Source organism: Alosa pseudoharengus, unplaced genomic scaffold, assembly GCF_046254945.1.
Source record: "Alosa pseudoharengus isolate Yale_2024_CS ecotype anadromous, Long Island Sound unplaced genomic scaffold, YU_APseudo_1.1 YU_APseudo_1.1_scf_9, whole genome shotgun sequence".
Taxonomy (NCBI): domain Eukaryota; kingdom Metazoa; phylum Chordata; class Actinopteri; order Clupeiformes; family Clupeidae; genus Alosa; species Alosa pseudoharengus.
Window position 1 is genome coordinate 2,141,563 of NW_027468881.1, and position 16,352 is coordinate 2,157,914.

Sequence of the window (16,352 nt, forward strand, 5' to 3'; positions counted from 1 at the left end):
AACCTCCGGAGTACATGCGGAGGTTTGTCAAACGGAGGTCCTACCCTTCGGATGATTCAGATATGATGCTAACCTGCGGACCTAATACTGACCTTATACGGACGTATGTGTGAACGACATACACGCACATTACAGAATCTCCGTGTGGTTGTCGAGTGAGGGGTGGGGGCTTAGAGTTCACAAGATGCGAGATATATGACGCAAAATATATGCGGCCGCTGCCTGTCACAGCTGCTTTTTGTTTACAAAGTGTAGCCTATGCATTATAGGCTAAAGAAGAGAAATATATTGTGCGTAGGCTAATACTTGAAGTAGGATAGTCACGTAAGTGCGCACATACAGTATTTGTATGTGTGCTTCGAGTAAACACATTTATCTGTTTTCAACGTTATGTGCCAGAATCTGGTTTGCGTTGGAGAGAGAGAGCATGCACACACTTTATGGTAGGCTACCAGCCAATTCAGTAGGCTAACTCAAGACTTCAAGGCCATCATACAACGTTTTTAAGCAACAAACAAAATACTACATAACAGTGAAGTTTTTTCATGATTTATTTTTTTCCAAAAGCATACTATCCCCATGCAGGCGCGCTGGGACATATTTTTGACCATGGGTGCTGAATAACAAAATAATGGATGTCCAACGATTTCTCCCCTAGCATGATATGATTTGAATTTAGACAGCTACGCCATTTCAACGCGATGTATGAGTAGGCCTAAGAGCGAGAAGTTTTATAATGCCCTTGCCACTCCGACTCATCAATAAAAACTGCGTGCACACACACCAGACCAGCACTTGACTTTACATCATTAAACTATTTCAGTATATTGCTTTTCTGATTGTCAAAACCACACCTAACTTATGGCGTCTCCACTCCACAGCAAAAGTGTCCTAACCACGTTACAGCTGTTTCTATCTGAGCGACTCCAATAGTGAAAGGATTTCAGTGTCATATTTCGGTGGCACTAGCTAAGCTGTCGTGGAACTCGAGATGACATGTCTACAGGTCTCACCAACACGAAATTGTAATTGCAAAAGATGCATCCTACCTCATCTGTTGTACTGTAGTTATTCGAAATTGGGCTTTTCACAATCCAACGATATATCCAAAGTGCGAACTAGTTGGTGATGGTTTATGAAAACTGCAGTATGCATGCTACACGGAGTTCTGACAGGGCTGTGCATGGCCTAATAAGCAGGCAAGATATAACCCACGATCGCCATGGTTTCGTTGTCAATTCGTGTTTGTGGTAATAATGACAGCAACAATAAAACCATCTGTATCTTACGATCTTCATCATTCTTGACAGATCACCAGCCTCCTCTGGATGGTCATATGCATAATTAGCCTATAGCCTACCTTTAGTTTTCATTTAATTTTGAACACGAATCTACTGTCTTTACTGCCGGGAGAGAAAAAAATCCTGTATTCTTTTCTGTAGCCTAATTCTGCCTAAGGCATTCAATGAACAGAAAACCGTGTTGGCTAACAATTTATTAACTACTCCTGTTATTGTCGTCAACGACGTCGCTGTAGGCTACTGCCTTTTCAGCGCCTTCTGCTTATGATGATTCAGTCTTTTGAATTCGTTTGGCCTTGCCATGCAGTTGTAGGCTACAACGTGCCATTCCCTTCATGTGTTTTATCAAAATGTTGTATGCCCTCATGGACAGTAGCTCCGTGATGTCTGCATCTTTCCATGTCGGAGATTTTCTGGACAGCACTATGCCACTCCATCATAACACTGGCATTTAAGTCAGATTTAACCACATGGACGCACAAAAGAAACGTCACCAACACGCCCTCTCACTAGGTGTAATTTTAACCGCATGTTCTACGCCTCGTTCAGACACAGCACATTTACATAATGTCCGGAGGAAATACTAGGTCGGGGGTAGTATAAACACCGGGTGAATTCGGACTTCCATATGACCGGTTATGTCGTTCAGATATACGGCCCCACCGTTTAACATCGGCAGAACCTCCGGTCTTACACGTATGTCTGAAAGCGCTTACTGTTTCAACTAGATGTACCGCAGAGCGGTACAACATATGACCGCTGCCCAGTCCAGCACATTTTTTCCACAAAAATAAATCACGCTGAAAGGCCTATATGATTCTAACTGTATCACTAAATTGCATTATCCACACTCAATTCTCACTGATATCTGCTAGACAACAAGTACCAAAACATGATTAGTTCATAGATTTCACATGTAAAATTCATTTTATACAACCCCACCTCCATCTTGCCTGTTCATAATTCTGAGAAATTCTTGAATTGTGTGCATGTACATGTTTATGTTATGTGTGTGTGTGTGTGTGTGTGTGTGCGTGCTTGTGTGTGTGCCTGCGTATGTGCCTGTGCATGCAAGCGTACATGTCTACTGTGTGAGTATGTGTCATACGTATGATTACTGTGAATGTATGTGTGTGTGTGTATCTGTTTGTGCACATGGGTGCACATGAAATGGGTTAACATGACCCCTGGAGGCAAACGTACGGAAAAAAATGGTCATCCTAGTCCCTACGGTTCTCAAGATATTCACAGAGAACTGTGTCTGCCCTACCCTCCTTTCGGGGGGTCCAGTCCAGCGGGGGGGCTACAGATCAAAATGAAAAACGACGGTTCCATGCTATCCATGTGGGGTTACATGCCCACCAAGTTTTGTGTACCCCGGTCTTTCAGTGTCCCGGGAATCCTTGTTGGTGTACGTCACTAAATGTACACATACATTATTTTATTGTAAGGCCCCCCATGAACAAAAGTACACAAAACTTGGCATGCATTCGGAGGGTGTCATAATGATCCTACACTTTTAATTTTGTGCAGTTTTGACCTTGTCAGCCAGAGATATTGTGATGAAAACACCTAATTTTTTGCTTTTTAATTTTTAACTAGGTGGCGCTATACATGAAATAAGTGGTAATGGGATGGGTTGACATGCCCCGTTAAGACCAACATACATAAAAAAGGTGGACCTCCTAGGCCTTACGGTTCTCGAGATATTCACAGAAAACTGTCTCCGGCCACCTACAGGCCAGTTGGTGTATAGTAACATAAATTAATTTATTGTGTGGCCCCCCATGAACGGAATTCCACGAAACTTGGCGTGCATACAGAGGGTGTCATAATGATCCTACACTTCCAATTTTGTGCAGTTTTGACTATGTTAGGTCACAGATACCTGCGATTACAACACCTCATTTTTACTTTTTTGTGTTTAACTAGGTGGCGCTATACATGAAATGAGTGGTTATGGAATGGTTTGACATGGCCCCTTGAGATCAACATACAAAAAAAAAATGGTCCTCCTAAACCCTACGGTTCTCGAGATATTCACAGAAAACTGTGTCTGCCCTACCCTCCTTTCGGGGTGTCCAGTCCAGCGGGGGGGCTACAGATCAAAACGAAAAACGATGGTTCCATGCTATCCATGTGGGGTTACATGCCCACCAAGTTTCGTGTACCCCGGTCTTTCAGTGTCCCGGGAATCATTGACGGAAATTTGGGCATGCGAAAAAGAAAAAAAAAAGAAAATCTGACTAAACCTATATGACCGCCGCTTCGCTGCGCGGCGGTCATAATAACACACTTAACTCAATAAGCAATCAACTGTTTCAATAAAATACGTATAACTTATATTTCAGCCGGCTGGTGAGACTACAGCATGAAAAGGATGACTGATATATGTTGGGTTTTCAATAGAATTTTTATTAAGTTTTCAATGTGTGTTTAAAACAAGAACAGGAACAAATGCAAAAAAGACTGGGAGGAAGGTATGGTGACACTGCAACTGATTTCAGTTTCCAACGTTTGAACAACAACTGTGTGTGAACTACACAAAAGCTCTCCATATACTCTGTACACCTATAAGAGGGACATGGTAAGGAGGATGCAACACATTTGGCTGGAGTCAGGAGTGTTATGGGAGGTGTGGAAGATGCTGGATCAACACATTTCCCTTTGTGTAAGGGCCCCATTGTGTGGACCTCAAACATAAAAAATGATCTTATCTAACCATTCCAGTCATATATCGCACACCCTTCTTGTCCTCTGCATCCTTGGTCCTGGATAAGCAGAACAGGCACAGTGGAGAATGGAGGGAGAGAACAGAGCAGGTAACACTCAGTGTATACTTGGGACAACACATAAGTAGCAGAAACCAAGCAAGAGGCCATCTCCAGCAAGAGGCCAGCAAGAGTTTTACATACCCATACACAGCCAACCATTTGCAAGGCTGGTTGGGGGTGCCACAAGCCCACACAAAAACTATAACAATAACAACATGAAGAATGATTTTGTTGGGGATTACTTTCAGAGTGATCTATGTCCTATTAACTTGACTACACTTTTCAGTTATCCAAAAAAAGACATTTTGTCCTACTTAAAAAGATCACTGACCAAATGAAAGGCAATGCCCTCTTGTCACGTCAGTCTCTTCTATGCAAACTTCGCTATTTGACAAATTACTTGGCAGACAAAGCAATCAAAATTATTACACCAAGAACACCAACACGAAATGTAAAATTACTGAAAACTAAATGAACTGAAACCTGAAATCGATTATCAGTTGGAGCAAAAACTCCTACTGTAGGCTACTATACAGACGCCACTGTCCCACGACCACGCTCGTGCCACTGTCCCGTTTGGAATAGTGGCACAGGACTGGGCTAGCAAGGGACACAAGAGCCACGCACCAGTAACAACAACAATAACTTATAGTAGTCTAGGTTTTGCTCCTACTGCTTCCACTGAAATTCATAACTGAAATCCCCTCGTTCACGAGTCGTGGACACTAGCCTACTTCATGCCATGTTCAGCCCATGCACGGTTCAGTTCATAACGCCATAAAACTCGCCATCTAGCAAGCTAATCTATATCAGATTTAAAGACAATAATCACATTCATTTGCTCAATTTTTCACTTGAAGAGCGTTAATCACAAACCCATTGATAACCAGCACATCTGAATATAGCGTTACCATGCTGAATGAAATGTATTTTATCAAGATAAAGTTTGTGTTCCCCCTCATAGCATGTCTAACGTTAACACTATGTAGCCTATGTGAATGAGCTGACTAGCTAACGTAAGCTAACACAATCAGGTTTAAAAAATATAGCATTATAAACATAATAAAAACCTGTTGACAACCAACCCATCATCTAAAGTTGCCCTACTACAATAGGCTAACCATTTCGTCTGAAATTCATTATTGACGTAGGACCATTATCGTTAAGCTAGCCTCTCTCCACATCAAGGTTTGCAGGCTAACTTTTGGCTTTGAAATTTCGGTCAACATTTAAGCTATAAATATCAGTTAAACAAGCAGCACAAAAACCTCAAAGAACAATATAGGAAATATGCCAATTGAAAAAACGTTGTACCTTCATCTACTTACCACTGACAATATCAGGCAGAAAGCAATGGAAGTGAATGGAACTAAAGCCGTGAATGTCAAAGTTAGGAACTTTTGAGCTCAGCATAAGCGGAAGTAGCCTGGAAAAAGCGCCGCCATTGTTTCCTATGGAAGTCTATGGGAGTGTCGCCACTCTGTTTTTCTCAAGGGGGCAGGCGAATTCCCGGAAGTAGAAGAATCGACGTAGGCTGGATGGACCACCTCTCTGCTAACTCCCATAGAAGCCCATTCATTCTAGGATTTTTTTGAAATACCATAACTTCATATAACACATATCCTGTGCCGATATTGTAGCTTCTGTGTAATCTACATAAACACTACAAAGGCAAAACAGACTCCACTACCTCGTCCGTAACGTTGGTTACCCGTAAGAAGAATGGTTAGCTTGTTCGGTTGGAGGGAAGCTAGCTTTGACGTAATCTCTCTTTTGCGCCGTAGGGAGATAACCGTATTGTTTGGATAAGAAGCTCAGTCCACCTTACTGTCTATGACGGTAACTCATAAGCAAAACCTAGCATACACGACCATATGTTAAGGTAAAGCATTACACAGAGGCAACCTAATAATAATAAAAAAAGTAAACCTAATTTTTTTTTAAACGCCACTAATCATTTCAGAGGTTTTCGATGGATTGACCGTAGGTCGGAAAAGTGGAAAGAAGACTAGCTTCAAGGCTATAACTTTTTTGTTTTGTTTTAGCATGACTGTTTTTGAAGATGATCATGTGTGGTAGCTTCAACATTAACACGACATAGACATGGGCAAACTGGGATAAACCCATGTGGGCTCCCTATGTTGGTGTCATGTGGGTCATTAATGGGAAATCAACAATTGGGTTCAGACTGGGAAACACATATGGGGCCCATTAGGGTTTGCCACTCGGGTTGGATATTGGCAAACCTGGACAATATCACATGGGCAGTTCATTTGGGCCCTACATAGGTAAATAATGTGAAACCAATATATGGGCTTAGAATGGGAAACACATATGGAGCCCAGTCGTATTTGATGTTTGGGTTAGACATGGGCAAACCTGGATAAACTCTTGTTGGCTTCCCACGTCGGTGCTGTGTGGGTTATTAATGGGAAATCAACAATTGTGTTCAGGCTGGGCAACACATATGGGGCCCATTAGGGTTAGCCACTCGGGTTGGATATGGGCAAACCTGGACAAACCCACGTGGGCAATAAATATGGGTCCTAGATGGGTAATTCATGTGAACCCAATATATGGTCTCAGAATGGGCAACACAAATGGGGCCCAGTTGTATTTAATGTTTGGGTTAGACATGGGCAAACCTGGATAAACCCTTGTGGGCTTCCAACGTCGGTGCTGTGTGGGTTACTAATGGGAAATCAACAATTGCGTTCAGGCCGGGCAACATATATGGGGCCCATTAGTGTTAGCCACTCGGGTTGGATATGGGCAAATCTGGACAAACCTACGTGGTTAATCCATATAGGTCCTAAATGGGTAATTAATATGAAACCAATATATGGACTCAGAATGGGGAACACAAACGGGGCCCATTTGTGTTTAATGCTTGGTTCCGACATGGGCATACCTGGACACAGAGTTTCCGCTATAAAAAAATGGTCCGGGTCAAAGTGACCGGCAGGGGTATCATTTTCCGGACATTTTGATGATATGCCGGTCAAATATCCTATTATCGCTTCTTAATTAGTCAAATTGAGGAAAACTGGAGACAGGCTATGTAGCTTAAAGAATGACATAATCAGGCTGTGTAGAATGTAACATGCTCATTAGCCTAACTTGCCTAACAAGATCTAGCCAGTATCTTTACATGGACAGCAAGAGTCCGCTGCTACCCACGTTATCTCCAGTGGTGACTGTTTAACTTACACAGATGCGCACACACAAGAATGAGCGCCCACACCACTACCCCCTAATACTATATGCCTCTTTATTTGATAACAATAAATTAAGAAATGTTTCCTATTCTGGGAAATGTTTCGTTTCTTTTTCTTTCGGCCGCGGTTCAATGATACCGTTTAATTGTGCCAGAAATTATCCGCGGACCTGTAATCTCCTCGTCGAGAAGGGCCTAACTCTGCAGATCATAGACAGAGACGCCTAGGCCTACTGTATGCTTTGGGTAAAGAACACTTTGCATGTCCAGTGTAGGCTACACGGAGAATGACAGTGTATTGGAGCGGCACCACCCCCCGCAACTCCACTTCCAATGTCACTGATTCCGACATAAGCCCTACACTTCTGCTTTTTATCTGGTGGTGGTGGAGTTGACCGGACATCTGAGGCTTCAGACGTTACCAATTTATCATCATCCATCGCGTCTGGCCTCTGAAAAAACGTTTAAGGCTAGTCTGCCTGGGCCTGGCCATGTTTGAACCGCCACGTTTTAAGCGTGCGCTTCCTATTTGAAATGCAGCATAGGCTATGCGTGTTGTTTAATAGCTTACTTTTCAAACGGTAGAGCCAGTTCATTTTAAAACATAGCCAGAGGACGTATAATATAGGTTTACATATTAAGGCTTATTCTCAAATTCAGATTGCGTTAGGGGACGGGATTATTAGCCAATTTCAATCGGACAATTTGACCGGAGAGATTTAATTTTGTCGGACATTTCATTTTTTTTTTTTGGCCAATGTCCGGTAATTACCGGACAACGGAAACCCTGCCTGGACAAACCCTTGTGGGCTTGCCACGTCGGTGCTGTGTGGGTTATTAATGGAAAATCAACAATTGGGTTCAGGCTGGGCAACACTTATAGGGCCCATTAGGGTTAACTGCCTGGTTCGATATGGGCAAAACCGAACAATATCACGTCGGCAGTTCATTTGGGTCCTACATATGTCATTAATGTGAAACCAATATATGGGCTCAGAATGGGCAACAGATATGGAGCCCATTAGGGTTAACCACTCGGGTTGGATACGAGAGAACCTCGACAAACCCACATGGGCAATCCATATGGGTTCTAGATGGGTAATTAATGTGAAACCATTATATGGTCTCAGAATGGGCAACACATATGGGCCCATTGTTATGTAATGTTTGGGTAAGACATGGGCAAACTGGGATAAACCTATGTGGGCTCCCTATGTTGGTGCCATGCAGGTCATTAATGGGAACTCAACAATTGGGTTCAGGCTGGGCAACACTTATGGGGCCCATTAGGGTTAACCCTTTGCAGACCGCACGCTCTAATTTCGGTACCCCAGTACCGATGACGTTCAGTCTAATAACTCAGCCATACCCCAACCAATTTTATCAATGAAAACTTTCTCAAAAACGTCACATCATAGGCTTTCTGGCGATATGATTGGTTAAGGGATTTGTGGCGCGAATTTATTTTACTACGTGAAGGAAAAATCAAGAGTTGACGTCTCCCTCCACTAGAGGAAAAACACCAGGAAGCACTATGCATTGTTGATCTTGACGTCGTCTAAAGGAGAAACTACTGGATCATCTGAGGTAAAAACAAGTCTTTTTATGTTATTACTACTTGTTATCCATGTTATTACTTCAAAATCGTTTTTAAAAGTTATTTTTGCTGGTAATTACACCTTGTATGCATGGCCGTAACATAATGCGTGTGTGTGTTAAATTCAGCTGATATGACAGCTGGTATATTTTAGCACACCGTAATCTTTAGTAAACTCATTATTTTCAGTAATTTCTGGGGGGTTACTATATGTCAACCAAGATTACAGACCTACTAGGACTGACATTTTAACGATTTGTTCTATTTTGAACGATGTTCCTTGCTTGTCAGCTGATACAGAAAACTAGCTAAGTTAGGTAACGTTAGCATCAGAAGAGGCTGCAACATGTCCCTGACGCGTAGTCACGATAAAGTTCACTCCCGTGCTTCATGACTGCCAACTTTATGTCAAGTACACCTAATCGGTATTTTATTGTCAAATAAACCTTTCATTCCTTCGTAATATGTATAGCACAATTTACAGTTGTTTGTAGCCAAGTTGCTTAGCTTACTTAGATAGAAACATCTGACATGAATGACAACGTTAATGTTACGTTACCGACGTGAAGACTGTTGATCACCGATGGTGTAACGTAAGGATTTTATTCATTGACTGCTGTTTTCATGAATACATGACTGAAGATTTGTTATAAATGTGTCTTAGTATTGTTTAGCTTTTAGGCTGTAAGGTTGGCTGCTACGATTATGAGGTTTATGGGTGGCTATGGTTTAGCGGAGGGGATGGGATTTTGTTTTTAGAAAAAATAATTTAATGCCTTCCATATGTTAGGCACTGGGGTCACCTCTATTGCTTCAAGTGGTTATACCTTATTTTTAGGATCAGTTGAATTGTTTTGAGTTTTTGTCGTAACATGGTGATAACAAACTACAGTTGCATGTGACGTCACAGGTTTGGGCGCTTAATCTCTAACTGATCAATACGGCAATTTGCTTAACTGGCTTACATATTTTTGTAATAACGGAAGGTGATGTAAACCGCGTGGTGATAACCTTTATGTCTGGATAACTGGTGTTGTGCTTCTACTCACATGAAGAGCTGGCAGTAAGTGTTATGTGGCAATGCTAACCAGGCTAATAAACAAACCATGCTACCGTGAGTAACGTCGAAGGGTAAAGTCACGTGGCTTTTTTGTAGTTCGTTTATGAAACAAAAGGAGCAATTTCGATTTTTTTAAATAAGGCAAAATAGGGTCTAACATTTTCACAGTTAGAAGATTATTACTGTATAGACACTGAAAAATATTTTTGGTGGATAAGATCGCTGATTTGGCTTCACAGTATTTTTAAAAAAAAATAGGTCTATACACGGGTTTCCCGTTTACCAACAAAACTAGATGCGCGCGCAGCCGCGAGGCAGAAGACGCTTGGTGGCCGTCCACAACGTTATAAACTTAACCTAAATAGTCGGCTGCTGTAAGCTACAATCGGATTTTTTTGTATACCCCTGTTGTCTCAATGATAATAACATCTCATTTCAGACTATATTTCAAAGTTTGACGTTTATTTGGATTATTAATATAACATCGTATTTTGTCATTTTTGGCGAAGACATGCATTCCGTTAGGGATATTGAACATATTTAATATTCTCTAGCCATCGTGATTTCGAATTGGTGCAGTTTTCAGCACAAAAACTCATTTTATTCTTTTGCTCTTTTGCATTGCTCTATGCTGTGGTGCTTTCTGCCTCTTGGTTGCGCACGCATGTTTTCGTGACGTTCCATAGAAATCCATGTATGGGACTTAACATTGGAGCTGCTCTTCGATAGGAACGCAACCACTTGGGCCGCTGGTTTTCACTTTCCCTCCCTATGCACGGTGTGTATGTGTATGCATACGCTGTTTAGATGTTTTCTGTCATATCTCCTGACTCATGTTCATGAATCAATGTTTGCTTGTAAGCTGGTATGCTATGTATGTTTTAGCCAAGGCAATAACACCTAGTGAGCTCTGAGACTAATGTTACCTCTCCAAGCAATATTGGAGTCCTCCAGTGACAATAATACTTTTAGTGAAAAGAGTGATGGTTGGTGGTGATTAAGATTATGTGGAAGTAATGTAAAATAAAACTAAACAACCTATTTACTATCAGACCTGTGATTTTTTGTTATTTTAGATGGAGGGAGAGAAGTATGTGCAACTGAGGTGAAAGCAGCCGACTGCTGATGGCAAACATGACCCCAAGGACCACGGTGGCATGGACATGGGACATGGATGGGTATTTCTGGATGAAGAGGAAGACAATGATGTGGTAGAGGAGGAGAGTAATCTCCCATCATCCTCAGCTGGGTAAGCATGTTTGTGTGTGTGTGTGTGTGTGTGTATGTGTGTTCGCCAAACTGGGCGTATGCACATTTCTGGTTGTGATAAGAGTGTTGCTTATAACAATAATGACAGGGATTATAGTGATAATAGTTTGGTTAGATTTGTAATTCAATTTCTAATTTTCTTATCTGACAATTTCTTTATTTTGAGCTTGGTCAAGTCCCATGTTAGGTAGAAAGCATACACTTTGCCTATCCTTCTAACACAGACAGGGATACCAACTCCAGTAGCATTTACACCTCATCGTCTGCTAGGCTACAGATGGACACACACACACACACACACACACACACATGCCACAGCTGTGACAACACACACACGGATCTGGTGTGAATGCGGCGTTAGTGTATCACCTTATGTGTAGGGCAAATGATATCGATAATTATATATTGTATCAAATTATATGCTGTATGGTTGTTAAATGTATTGAATTTCTTCTAATGTTTTAATTGTTTATATGTGTGAATGTTAATATGAATTGATGCTTTGTTCATCATGTTAAAGTATTTTGTTGATCTTTGTTATACTGTTGTCTTGTCATTCTTGTAGTTCTAATAGTTACTGCTTGTTTGTAAACATATGTTTTGTTATTTACCTGAAGTTGTTGTTCCTGATTATTTAATGAAATTGTTAAAGACTTATCTAAATAAAAATGATTTATTTCTTCTTTCGTAAACCTAACACATGTGCTAGTGTCTCTTATTCTTGTTTTCATAGTAGAATGAAGCACACGGAGAAGCAGTTACCATCTGGCTAGTCTTTATTTCAGCCTTTATCTTTCCTCCCCACAATTGATTTAGCCTCTTCAGAGTACAGTAAGACATCCTATATTTAGCTATGCATCTTGTTTTGATGGTAAAACATCTTATATTTGTTACATGACCATTATATCTGTGTATTTTTGGTCAGATGTCAAACCAGGAAAGGAAAACATCATACTCTTTAAAAATTCTACATGTTACTGCGACTTGCAGTTATGAGTAAATTAATCATAACTTCTGAACCAAAGGTGATAAATTGATTCTGTTTTTTTTCACTGAGGAGATCACAACACTGTCTATCTTTCACACACTATATCTACAATAGACATTAGGTGAAAAGCAAGATTCATCTTTACAAATTGATATTTTCGTGTTTTTTGATGTTGAATTTTGAAGGTATTGTTTAAAAACAATGTGTGTTACACTCAAACTTACCATTTTAAAGGGCTAGTTCTCCTGATTACAATGGTGGGTATATCTTATCTCTGCCATGTAGCATGGCCACACAATAAGCCTTTTTGTCTCACAAGGGCATCAAGTATGAAAAATCGGAATGTTTCATGCCGTCTGCAAAGGTCTAATACATTTATCATAACTTTTGAACAAAAGGTGATACATTGATTCTGTTTTCTGTTGGCTATCTGATTTTACTGGCCAATGCAGATTTTTACCTGCATTTGGCCAGTTGTGGGTGCTAATTTTAATACTTTTTTAACCCTGCATAGTGCACACTCTACAAGCAAGGGCTGACTTAATATGTGAACTGAGGGTGCTGTACTGCCACTGCACTCTTTTGATGCTGGTCTATAAACATTCAATTCATTTCATGAAAAATCTGTTGTTCAGAGAGCAATTGCCTTTCCTACTTGTGGAATGGCCTTCCATTACATGTAAGGGAAAGCAGGCTCTGTAGAAATATTTTTAATCTAGACTTAAAACATTGTGCAGTTCAGAGATTGGGGGTGCTTCAAAGGGTCTCACAGCAAGCCACACAATATTTGACACCAGGTAGGCCTTGTGCACCTCTCCATTTCCCTCTTCAACCTTGGTCTACAGAGCACCAATACAGTGTGACCATAAATACCAACGAGTTAGACTTAAAATGGTTATATCATTGAATCAAACATTCAACTGTAGTAACAGCACCTAACGCTGGAGCAATTTGAACTGCTCATTATAGCACTGCCCTGGTCTAAAACAGTGGTTCTCAACCTTTTTTGCTCTGTGACCCAAATTTAAACATAGCCTACCACTTGTGACCCTAAGACAAAGGCTGAAAGCTTATCAGGCCTAAGGTTCAGGTTATTGACTCTTGCAACCATTTCAGAATTTCACGCAACACAAATTTGAGTCCCGACCCAGAGGTTGAGAAACACTGATCTAAAAAATGCTCATCAAAGAGGTCACATCACAGTTCATCGAACACGCGGCCAACATCAAGACCTCTTACCTGGACCAAGCCCACCCTGTTAAAGGCCTGTCTTCCTACCCTCTGTTCAACATCATCAACTGGAAGTCTCTGTCCTGATACCCAGCTATCATACTCTCAGCGGACCCAACTACCACCTAATCTCCAACCTCCCCTTTCTTGAGTCTAAACCTGGAAAGAGCAATGGCTGCCCAACTCCAGCACTACATGTCCAACCATGAGCTCTTTGAACCCGTCTAATCCAGTTTCAGAGCCCACCTGCTGTCATCAATATCACCATCAATGCCCTCATTGCTGATGACAAACACCATCCTCATCCTGTAGGGTTTAACAGTTTCCTATTTCTCTGGAGACAGGGCCTTCCAAAACAACCTATGTCACAACTGCCTCTCCATACCCGCTGTGTCCCCAAAGACCACTTAAACACATAGCCTATTATTATTATTATTATTAGCCTAAAACTACTACAACTAGCATATCTAAAAATGTAAAGTTGACCACTGATTCAATACTACATGCAGAATGCAGAATGCACAGAGTTCTAGCACATAGGCCTACATGTATAAACCTAGATTTTAGAAAATCTAGGTTTATAGTGTAATTAGCTTTATTTTTTATTTACTTTTCATTGACAAATGTACAGGCTGTTCACCTGTGGACTATCATAGTTATTTCATTATCATGTTTCGGGGTGGGCTCTGCTTTGAATGTCGACGTCACCCAACGTATCAGTTGACGTTATCAACGTTATCATAGTGATATGCGCGGGAGATTGACTTTCTACCTGGGCTCACTCCTAACTTTCATCGTCGAAAGCTTCCATAGGTAAGTACAATTGTGATTCATTGATAAGTTGTGTAAAAAGTATTAGCTTATGTAGGCTACAACATTTTCGACTGTGTTCTGATAATTTAAATTGCACAATTTGCTATTATGAACTCTTGCTAGCCTTACTAGGTCTACTTCATGAGCTATTAAGGTAAGTCAATGGACATCACAGCTAGTGCTACTGAACACATTCTTTTTTATTTATTGGTTATTCTACAATAACCTCAAAGCCTGAAAAGTTTGAGTTTAAATGGTAGCATAAGTATTTCGGATCTTGCATGATAATTTCTAACGTGAGGTTTTACAGCTGAGTTAGGGAAGGCAGCTAGCCTAGAAATCTAGACGCACCCTAGCGGCAGCAAATTACATTTAATGTGGGTCTGGCTCGTCAGGCTAGAAGGTATGGGGGTTTTTTTCTGCCATTAATAAAATTAAAATGAAAACAGTGAAATTAAAATGTTTTCGTTTTGCCATTTAATTTTCAAAGTGTCAGTGCAATTATCCTGCCAAATTTAAAAATAAAATTAAATATATACATTTGGCTTTTAATTTTCCTGATAAACACGATACATTTGTGACAAAAATAAAAATAAATTGAAAACGTCTATTTGTCATTTCATTTTCATTACCATCCTGGTATATTACTGCCAAAAATGAAAATGAAAATGTTAGTTGGAAAATGAAAATGCAAACTTCACTTTGACTTTGCCTTTTCCTGACAATGCGCACAATGTATGCCAAAATGATAAATAAAATGAAAACTGACACCTGCTTGCGATTTATTTTCCATTTCTCGATTTTCATTTTCATTTTCAAGTTCACAACATGCAAATGAGCTGCATTGTTAATGAGATGTATGTGGGTGGTGCTCTGGTGACGACAAATGCAAGTGACTACATTTTTGGCTTAGCCACGACCGACCACATGGTTTTGATTTACTTTAGAAAAATGGCGACGACAGAAAGGCCACCGTCAGTTGTGGACCTCCTCAGACAAGCAGCATCCACACTGGAGGCGCAGCAACAGCAGCAGCAACAACAAACACCAACCCGGTCCAATCCTCCAGAAACATTAAACTAGAAAAACACTCAGAGAGCGCAGACCTTCGCCTGTATTGTTCTACTTAGGTTGTGATACATTTGAACCTAAACTATTCAGATCGCCACCACGTGGCCATACCATGCAATTACACCACTAAGCGAAAAACATAAACGCCTCCGAAATCCCGACGGTGATATGGATGATATGATGATATGACGTCATTGACACATTTGAAAGGCTTTTTAGAACAAATAAGTGACTCAAAAAATATAATACTCAGCGGTTTGTATTTTCTCTGCCCCCTCTTTTGACTGCAACATTCGAATTTCTGGGCAAAAAATTGTATCCCGAGAAAAGTGGATTTGAGGGGTACAGCTCCATAGGCCTCCATTCATTCTGCACTTATTCGTGAGCGCCCTCATGTGGAACCAGAAAAGGAACTGCAACCAGTTCAGAAACCGGAAGTTTCCCGAGAGTGGCGGTTCTCCCCTTATTAGACATTCTCTGATCTTACTTTCAACAAGTAAGGTCAGCCAGCCAGTTAGCTATGTACACTAATATACCCCAATTTGCCTGTTAGCTAGCTAACCGGGACTAGCGGTAAACATTAGCAATACAAGAGTTAGCCAGCAACATCAGAATATTGCAGGCGAATTTGGCTGCTTATGTAGGCTACATATTCACAGCACCAATCAATTGTTTTTATGCAAGTCTTTAAAAACGTTATGTTTATCAAATTGTTTAATGCCTTGTACATTTAAGAGGAGGTGTTTAGTGTCACGGCTATCCCTCATTCTAATGCAAGTGAATGGCGCTCTTAGTCACTTGCATTTGTCGTCACCAGAGCACCACCCACATACATCTCATTAACAATGCAGCTCATTTGCATATTGTGAACTTGAAAATGAAAATGAAAATCGAGAAATGGAAAATAAATCGCAAGCAGGTGTCAGTTTTCATTTTATTTATCATTTTGGCATACATTGTGCGCATTGTCAGGAAAAGGCAAAGTCAAAGTGAAGTTTGCATTTTCATTTTCCAACTAACATTTTCATTTTC